Source organism: Pyrus communis, chromosome 16 (assembly GCF_041283825.1).
Source record: "Pyrus communis isolate YQ-2024b chromosome 16, ASM4128382v1, whole genome shotgun sequence".
NCBI lineage: Eukaryota > Viridiplantae > Streptophyta > Magnoliopsida > Rosales > Rosaceae > Pyrus > Pyrus communis.
Genome location: NC_142580.1, coordinates 11,232,090 through 11,241,015, shown reverse-complemented (window position 1 = coordinate 11,241,015; position 8,926 = coordinate 11,232,090). Strand labels below are relative to the sequence as shown.

At 36.2% G+C, this 8,926-nt stretch overlaps 1 long non-coding RNA gene across 1 annotated transcript; it reads right to left on the bottom strand.

Annotated features, from left to right (window-relative positions):
* Positions 1-6,782: 6,782 nt before the first annotated feature.
* Positions 6,783-8,635, bottom strand: LOC148689965 (uncharacterized). Its single transcript, XR_015957992.1, has 3 exons — positions 8,204-8,635; positions 7,666-8,102; positions 6,783-6,921 (listed from the first exon to the last, which is right to left on the bottom strand). It is a non-coding gene; the product is annotated as an uncharacterized LOC148689965 (long non-coding RNA).
* Positions 8,636-8,926: the final 291 nt, after the last annotated feature.

Below are 8,926 nucleotides of genomic sequence, written 5' to 3'. Positions count from 1 at the left end.
AGCAGCAACTCGCATGCAATCCTTGGCTATTGCGATGAGAAAATTCCTCCATGCTAGGAACAACCTCATCACAAAACTTACCATGGATCGGCAAACCTCTTATCTTGTGGAGATCCCAAAATGAAATTGACATATTCCCTTGAGCTGTGTGAAGTGTGTTGGTTGCTAAACACCATGCTAAAAGAATGCATGAAGGACGGAAGGATGATGATCATAAATAAACAATGATGCGTATACAACATGATAAAGGCCCATGTTAGTAAGCACATCTTTGGATCGACTCAAGACATCGTCAAGCCACTCCCAGTAAAACTCAGCAAAGATGGCTTCTCCAGTAGTCGAAAAGGTGTTATTCCAAGTCATAGCTCCATTGTGGATGCGATCGCCGAGAAGCTTAAACGAAGCCAGTGGATTGTCACAAACATGGTGCGAAGGATTCAAGATAAGAATCCTCGATGTACACGCCGTCTTTTTCGTATTTGGTCGACCAAAACTGTCACCTCCTAAGATACTTCAAAAGACCATGACTTGATATGCATCGAGTTGTCTTTCGTAGGAAGAACAAGCTCTTTAGGGCCAGTTAACGGCGCATAACGTTTCAACGCCGTTCCCCTATCTTGCGAGTCACCTTCCTTCGCAAGAATAGTGATGGTATTGCTCTTAAAGCACTTGAAAAATACCATGGCTGCAACAAGTCAAAAAAATAAAAAAAAATAAAAAAAAAGAAGACAAAGCACAAGGTGGAATGGCAAGAAAAAAAGAAAGAAAATGATAACAAAGTCACAACGACGAAAAGAAATTAGCCACAAAGCTTGTGCAGCACAACAAAGAGGGCAGCTACAAGATGGTCCTTCAAAGCACGCTACAGTAGCACACAATCGCACTATGCAACCCCGTAACGATTACGCAAGCAGTTTCTTGCACTGTACAACAACGTCATCATCTAGAGAAAACTACAACCAAAAGGCACTACATGGCGTAACACCATTACAGTTTTTTGCATAGCACCACACGGTAAAAAGTGAAGCACTACAAAAACTTGGGTGAATTACAAAAAACTACCTCAACTATTGGGTCATTAACAATTTCATACCTCGTCTTTAAAAAGTTTCAATGTCATACTGTATCTTTCGAATTTGTTGCAATGTCATACCTTCTGTCAGTTGTCTATCAATTCCTCTATTAAATGCTGACATGGCGTGTGACGTGACACACTTTCTATTAAAAATTAATAAAATATTATTAAAAACTAAAAATAAATAAATAAAAAACCAACCCCCTGCAACCCAGAAGAAGAAGAAGAAGGAGAATGAGGAAGAAGAAGAAGAAGAAAAAAAGAAAGAAAAAAAAAACCCAAACTAAACCCAGTTCGTCCCCCCTAACAAAACTAACCCCCTGCAACCCAGAAAGAAGAAGGAAAAAAAAAGAAAAAAAAAACCCAAACCAAACCCAGTTCATTCCCCCCTCCCCCGACGACCCCTGCGCCCACAAACCCCAACCCAGAAAAAAGAATAAGGATGAAGAAGAAGAAGAAACAAAAAAAAAAAAAAAAAAAAAAAACAAACACCAAACCAAACCAAACCCAGTTCGTTACCCCCCCCCCCCCCCCAAAAAAAAAACAAACCCAACCCCCTGCAACCCAGAAAGAAGAAGGAGGAAGAAAAAGAAGAAGAAGAAGAAGAAGAAAAATAAAAATAAAAAACACCCAAACCAAACCAGTTCGTCCCCCGCCCCCCAAATAAACCCAACCCCCCTGTAAGAAGAAGGAGGAAGAGAAAGAAGAAGAAAAAAAATTTAAAAAAAAAAAAACCCCCAAACCAAACCCAGTTCGTCCCCCCCCCCCCACCCCACCCCAAACCCAACCCCCTGCAACCCAGAAAGAAGAAGAAGAAATTAAAAAAATAAAAATAAAAATAAAAAAAACCCAATTCATCGCCCCCCCACAACCCAACCCCCTTCTCCTTCACCTAACCTGCAACCTAGAAGAAGAAGATGGGTTTTTCTTTCTTTTTTTTTTTTTTTTTTTTTTGTTTTTTTTCTGGGTTGCATGTGAAGGGGGAAGATGGGAAAGATAGGTGCGCGGAGGAGGTGGAGGATGGGTTGCGGGTTGGGCTCTGGTTTTGGTTTTTTTTTTTTTTTTTTTTCTTCTTTTGGGTTGTAGGAGGTTGGGGTTTTTTTTTTTTTTTTTTTTTTTTTTTTTTTTAATTTAATTTAATTTATTTTTAATATTTAGTTAATATTTTTAATAAAAACTGGACCCCGCCTCATGCCACGTCAGCATTTAACAGAGGAATTGACAATCAACTGACGGAAGGTATGACATTGCAACAAATTCGAAAGATATAGTATGACATTGAAACTTTTTAAAGACGAGGTATGAAACTGTTAATGACCCAATAATTGAAGTAGTTTTTTGTAATTACCCCAAAAACTTCAAGTAGCACCCACGATAGCAGCAAGAACGGTGCACACGGCAAGGTTGTGACAAAAACACACACCCAATTGTCCTATAAATAAGGGTCAATTGCTTCCTAATGCTATAGGGAGAATACATAGCAAATAGCAAAAGGAAAATCAAAAGAAGGAAGCACATTCCAACTGCAAGAAGGAAGCAAATTCCAAGCAAAAAAAGGGCAAGCTGATTTTGGCACAAAGAGAAAAAAAACATGATGTTTTTGCAACAAAATCAGCAAAGAGAAGACAAGGAAACAAAGAAATAAGGAAAGGGCTTTAAAATTTCTAAAACATCAAAGGAAAGTACCTTTCCTTGCCAAAATACAAAAGGAAATCCCTCCAAAGCAAGGACAAGTCTTCAAGTTTCCCAAACCAAAAGGGAAAAACACCCTTTTGCCATGGAAAAAGAAAGGGAAGAAAAAAAAAATGCAAATCCTACTTACCCAAGGACAAGAATTAAAGCCTTCCAAAACCTTGAAGGAAATCACCCTCATTGCCAAAATTGAAGGAGGCTCTTACGTAAGGAAGGAAAAAGCATTTTTTCCCACACCCACAAGGACAAAATTCAAGCCTCAAAATACACCAAATGTATTTTGTCAAAAATTATGGAAAATCAATACGCACAATAAGTATGTGTCAATTTATCTATTTTCAAAATTTTCATTCAAGATCAAGTCTCTACGGCCCTTGAATTAAATTTTCATTTCATTCAAAATTAAGCCTCTACGACCCTTGAAGAAAATTTCCATTTCATTCAAGACCAAGCCTCAACGGTTCTTGAAGAAATGTTTCGTCCAAGAAATACGCCTCAATGGCCCTTGCAGAATTTCATCATTTCAATTCAAGAAATACGCCTCAACGGCCCTTGAAGAAATGTTTCATTCAAGAAATACGCCTTCACGGCCCTAGAAGAAGCAAACTAATTCAAGATCAAGTCTCGACGACCCTTGATATATAACATTCACATTGCAGGACTTCAAAACATGTGTCCTACATGTGACAAGCACATGCCTACAACACGCCTTAAAGTGGTGGCATTTGTAGACATGTAAATTTCGGTGCATGCAAATGATGCATCACAAAGCTCCACGTAGCATATGACTCATCACAAATGGACAAATCATCAATAACATGTGGCACAAATCAAGCAAAGGAAGCTCAAAAGCATTCCTAAAATGCGGCAAAGGGGAAGAAATCTCCTTAAAATCGGCAAGGGGCCCAAATTGCTCCCAAAACCGAAAAGACAGCTAAAGCATCTTTACAAAATAAGCAAGAATTGAAGATTGCTCACAAAATAGGCAAAAAAGATCTATAGATTTCGGCCAAGCAAAGGAAAGTGGCTGAAATTAAGACACAAAACATGCCTAAATTCTCCCATGGAAGAATCAAGACACAAATCAAAGCCAAATCCATCCAAAGGAAAGCTTTGAGAAGTCTATAAATACAAGGTCCCAAGACAAGCATCAGGTGGACAATTTCTACATTGAAAGGCCGAAATTCTCACAAAAGAAAAACCTCTGCCAAATCTTTGAAGATTAATACACTGCCAGAGCTCTTTTCGAAGAACGTACAACCAAAGCCGAAGCTTTCCTTCAACCAAAGGTAAAGCATTCCCTTGAAGAATCAATAAGCACTTGTGCACCTAGAGGTGAGGACTATCCACGCACTGTTTCAAGCTCAAAACTTGAAGCAATCGTTCAATTGTTCGTCCGAGATCAAGTCATTGCAACCTTTGGGTCAACAACCTACGCATCTACATCAAATTTGAAGACTGAATAAGAGAAAAGTTGTAAACAAAGATTATAACCCTACAAATTCATCAATACAAATCTACTTTGTATACGTGTTCTTGTTTCATTCGTTACAGAATTTTTGTATTTACAATAGCATGTACTAACATGAAGGAACTAGTTACTACGAAATGACTAGGTACTTTACATTGTAATATTATTTTAGCGTTTATTGGAGTGGGGAATGATACTTTGGTTTGTAGTGTTGGTGCCTCCTTGTGTTCTCTACTCCTATTTATTTTGTTAAACTTGTTAGCCAATTGTGGTTTTCCTTTTGTACTTTGGCTTTTGCCTAGTTGTGGAATGCATTTCTAGTTTCTCCAATATATATATATATATATATATATATATATATATATATATATTGTAATATTATTCTATAGTTTTTTAAGGTATTTGCTTAATTTGTTGACTTGGAGCACATATACATACATACATACATATATATATATATATATATATATATTTCTTATTCAGTGTCACACATGCTCTATTTGATTAAAAGAGGTTATGAGTTCAAATTTTATGCAAGATAAACTAATGTTAGAAAAAATATTCTTGAAATTCAAGAAACCTCACTTATGATCACTGTTCTAAAAATCACCGTCTTAATCCGTGTGCATTTGAAAATTGAAAGAGTACTTAGACTTGCTTAGGCACTCACCTGTACTAGCCTATGCATCCTCCTAACATGTCTAGACATTTGCCTAGCCTGCCTAGACCCACTAAGGTAACGACTTGGTCATGACTCTCACTTAGATAGAAGATTAGATAACTTTCATTTTACATTTTATTTTATTTAATAATTGTAGAAGACTTGTTAAATATTTTGATAAACACCTCATTATATTTTGGTTTCCCATGTTTTTGATATGTTCTAATACTTTCTAACCTATATGTCATTGTCTTTTTTAATTTAGGTATCCCAACACCATTATGTATTTGTTAAGTATACACATGCATTTACTTATACGATATATATATATATATATATATATATATAAGATAAGTTTACTTAAATCTGCCTAGGCTCTCGTTGCTTAGGCGCTGAGTCCCAGTCCACCGCCCAATTAATGCCTAACTTCTTTTAGAACTTTGCTTATGATATGATTTCATGGGCCAAGATAATTTCTAAGATACAGCCTACAACTTTTGCATGCACGTTGATCTTCCAAGTTAGCTTCAACAAGCTCTAACGTGTGTGTTACAATGTAATTCAGGTTCTATATATCTATTTCATAAAAATACTAACTTGAGGCTTTTGTTGGAGAATTTGGAGTAAGTAGTGTCTTGAAGTCTCCTTCGAGGATGACATTTTTTAATTGTAGATGAACTATTGAGATAAGTGCTTGTTTTAATGTCAACGTGAAGAAAGTTGAGTTTCATCATAAAAAATTGGTAACATAATAAGTAATTTTGTTATTTATAAGCACATATAAAATTCATTATTTTTTCGATATGGGATTAATACTCGTAACACATTGATTCCACTGCAACACATTTGATATACAAATAAAAATACTTCAAAAGAAAAAAAAAAAAAAAAAAACCAACATCCTGATATGAATTTTAATCTAGCATGCACTGACACTGTCTAGGGATCTCACAAATTATATTGTACGAATCCTACGTTTTCTATAATTAATTAAATATATATAATCAATGTTGAAAACTTGAGTTTGATATCCTTCTGATATACATTGTATTATTCAAGTCACGTTAGGCACATAATCCACTTATAACATATCAACATTACAATGATTATGTTACAGTGGGTGCAAACTACTATATATATACGTATATTGCTTTTTCTTAACCTAATTTTTAATCCATGCAGATTTTCTAATGAGTAATGCTAAGGAAATTAAATTTGTAGACACAATTTTGTAAACTAAATGACATGAAAGTTTATGATTTGATTATTACTTATGCGTTGATAAACGTGCTCATTTCCTATTGGTGACATATAATTTAGTTTGTAAATTTTGTTTACAACTTTAGTTTCTCTAACATTACTTTTTTCCAATATATATGCTACACTAACAGATTATTCTCTAGCTTGAAAGCCTAAATATTAAAAAAATAGGCTATGTCCATTGTGAGACCTTATGCGTTGACAAACATGCTCATTTTCTTTTGATGACATATCATTTGGTTTGCAAATTTTATCCACAAATTTAATCTCTCTAGCATAAATCTTTTCTAATATGCTATACTGATAGATTATTCTCTAGCTTGAAAGTCCAAATATTAAAAGATTATGCTATGTCCATTGTGAGACCTTGTGTATCTACAGGTAAGAACTGGCATGAGCGACTGTTCTAAACATTTCTCCAAACTAATGCTATAAGCGGGTGTCGATAATGACACACCTTGACCGAAGTTGAGGCGTGCTGGCACACACTCGAAGGTGAAGTAACCATAAAGGAAAGTGATGCATACAAATATGGATAAATTTAAATCAAAACTAGGATTTATTTAAGCTAATAAAGTGTGTGTGCAGTAGTGGGAAGAACCTATAAAACACAAATGTTCAGAGCATAGATGACATAGGTAGTGCAGTCGAAACTGGTTAAGTACTTAATACACAATAGAAACAGCTCATACATTTAATTATAGATATGTCAGAACCGTCGGAGATTCCTTGTATGCCACAGAGAGTTCAGCTATCTAAGACCTAGATGGGCAAAAAACAGAAGAGTGAGTGGGCAAAAACAAAGGTTTATAAAACACATTTATTTTCTAAACATACTAACCCTTCGCTGTAAAACATGTATAGTTTCCAGAAAATCATACTATGTATAAGTATGAAATCAAATGCAAATCAACAATAATTCCAGAAATATGCCAATCACAATATCTCAATGGTAGCATAATAATATTAGATGGTCATCGATCTATGCTAGCACACAAGATGGAGTCACCTAATGCAATATGTACGACAAGACTGGGTGTAATCATAATATACGCTCTAGTGCTACAATTATGTAAAGACTAGCGCTATTCGCGGTCACATACGAGTCAGAGTTGCCTATTGCAACCTATAAGACAAGATGTCGGAGTCACCTAATGCAACATGTACGACATGACTGACACCTACTTGGATCCAAGGTGAGCGTGCGATGCGGATGTGAACATACATGTGAAAGACTGGCCTTGGCCTGAGGCGAGCACTAACATCGGGTGCAACAATGATGAGTAGACTACATAAATATAAGCATGCCATAATGATTCAATAATTCTAGTCAACATAATAAACTTACCTGCACATCCCGTAGTATTATTTTAGCATTTCACAACAGTACAACATTTCTTATAACAATATTTAATCATGGCATAATAGGCATGAATCAATTCAAAAACATTTGTGGAAACTATAAAACTTTATATATCATATAAATAAAAGCAAATGTCCACTCACTGATACATGGTCGGATCGTAGCCTCCTTGCCTTACTTGACCTCGTACTTCTTCAGGATAATTTTCTTCTATACGTGAAATAACTAAAATAATTAATTAATTAACACATACACAAAGAGGCTAGGAAAAACCCCATAGTTTGCTTAAACGGAAGGTTTAAATATACAAAAATGTTATATTCGACTTCACGGACCTGTACACGTCAAGCACATGCCAACCGGAGGCTGGACGGGCCACCTAGCCCACGGCCACACGTGTGCCCAACGCGCAAGTCAAAAACTGACAGACCTAGGGAATATTTCGTTAAATAGTAACGGAATGTAACGGTGTCAGAATATTCCGTCAACTTTGATGGAATATTCTCCCTCTTCTCTGGTGATTTCCGCCATCCGTTGCCGCCAGCGCGTTTCGTCGGAAACTGGAAAAAGTTATCTGTTTCTGGAAAAAATTTCAAAACTTCAAAACTTGCTCATTTCTCAACCATTTTTAACGAACTTTATATGGAATTGAAGCTCTTGAGGAGTAGAACAAAATTGTACCTTACAAAAGTCCAAAAGATGGACAAAAATGGCTTGAAAAAGTCTCGAAAGGTTTGGACTTATTTTCTTCGCCTCGAAACCGTGTGTTTCCACGTCAAATCGACTTCAAACTTAGGCTATTGACTCGAGGGAGTTGTGTGGAGGCTTCCAAACGTCCTAAAAGCTTGTAACTCGGCCAGGAACACGTTGGGAAAAACTCTTCCGAGTTGGAGCTTTCGAGTTGGGTGTTCAAAACTCAACCATGTCATGATCGGTTTGCATGGTTGGGTTCGTGAGGATGAGAGAAGTGTCATGATGGAAATTTTAGGCTCTATTCGTGGAGTTTGGTGGTTGTTCTTAGTGGTTGCAGAGAAGAGAGAGTCTCAGGATAGAGAGAGAAGAAGAAGAGAGAGAAAGAGAGAGAGAGAGAAGATGAGTTCTAATTGGCTGAGAAAAAGAAAAATATGATTGGGTGCAATAGTGTGGGAAAGTAATTGATTGGTGGTGAAGAAAAAGGGCACGTGTCCAATTTTTAAAAGAAGAAGGGGATAAGATTTTCATATTTTGTACAGTAAGTTGTACATCAAAAATCTATCTCCTTATCAATAACAGTGTCTCCCACATTGATAAATTAAAATACGAGTGTACCAAATTTTCCCAATGTTAACGTACTTTAATTGTGCATAACTTTTTCGTTACAGATCCGATTTAGGTCTAATTAGCACTCACGCGATCGTAACAATG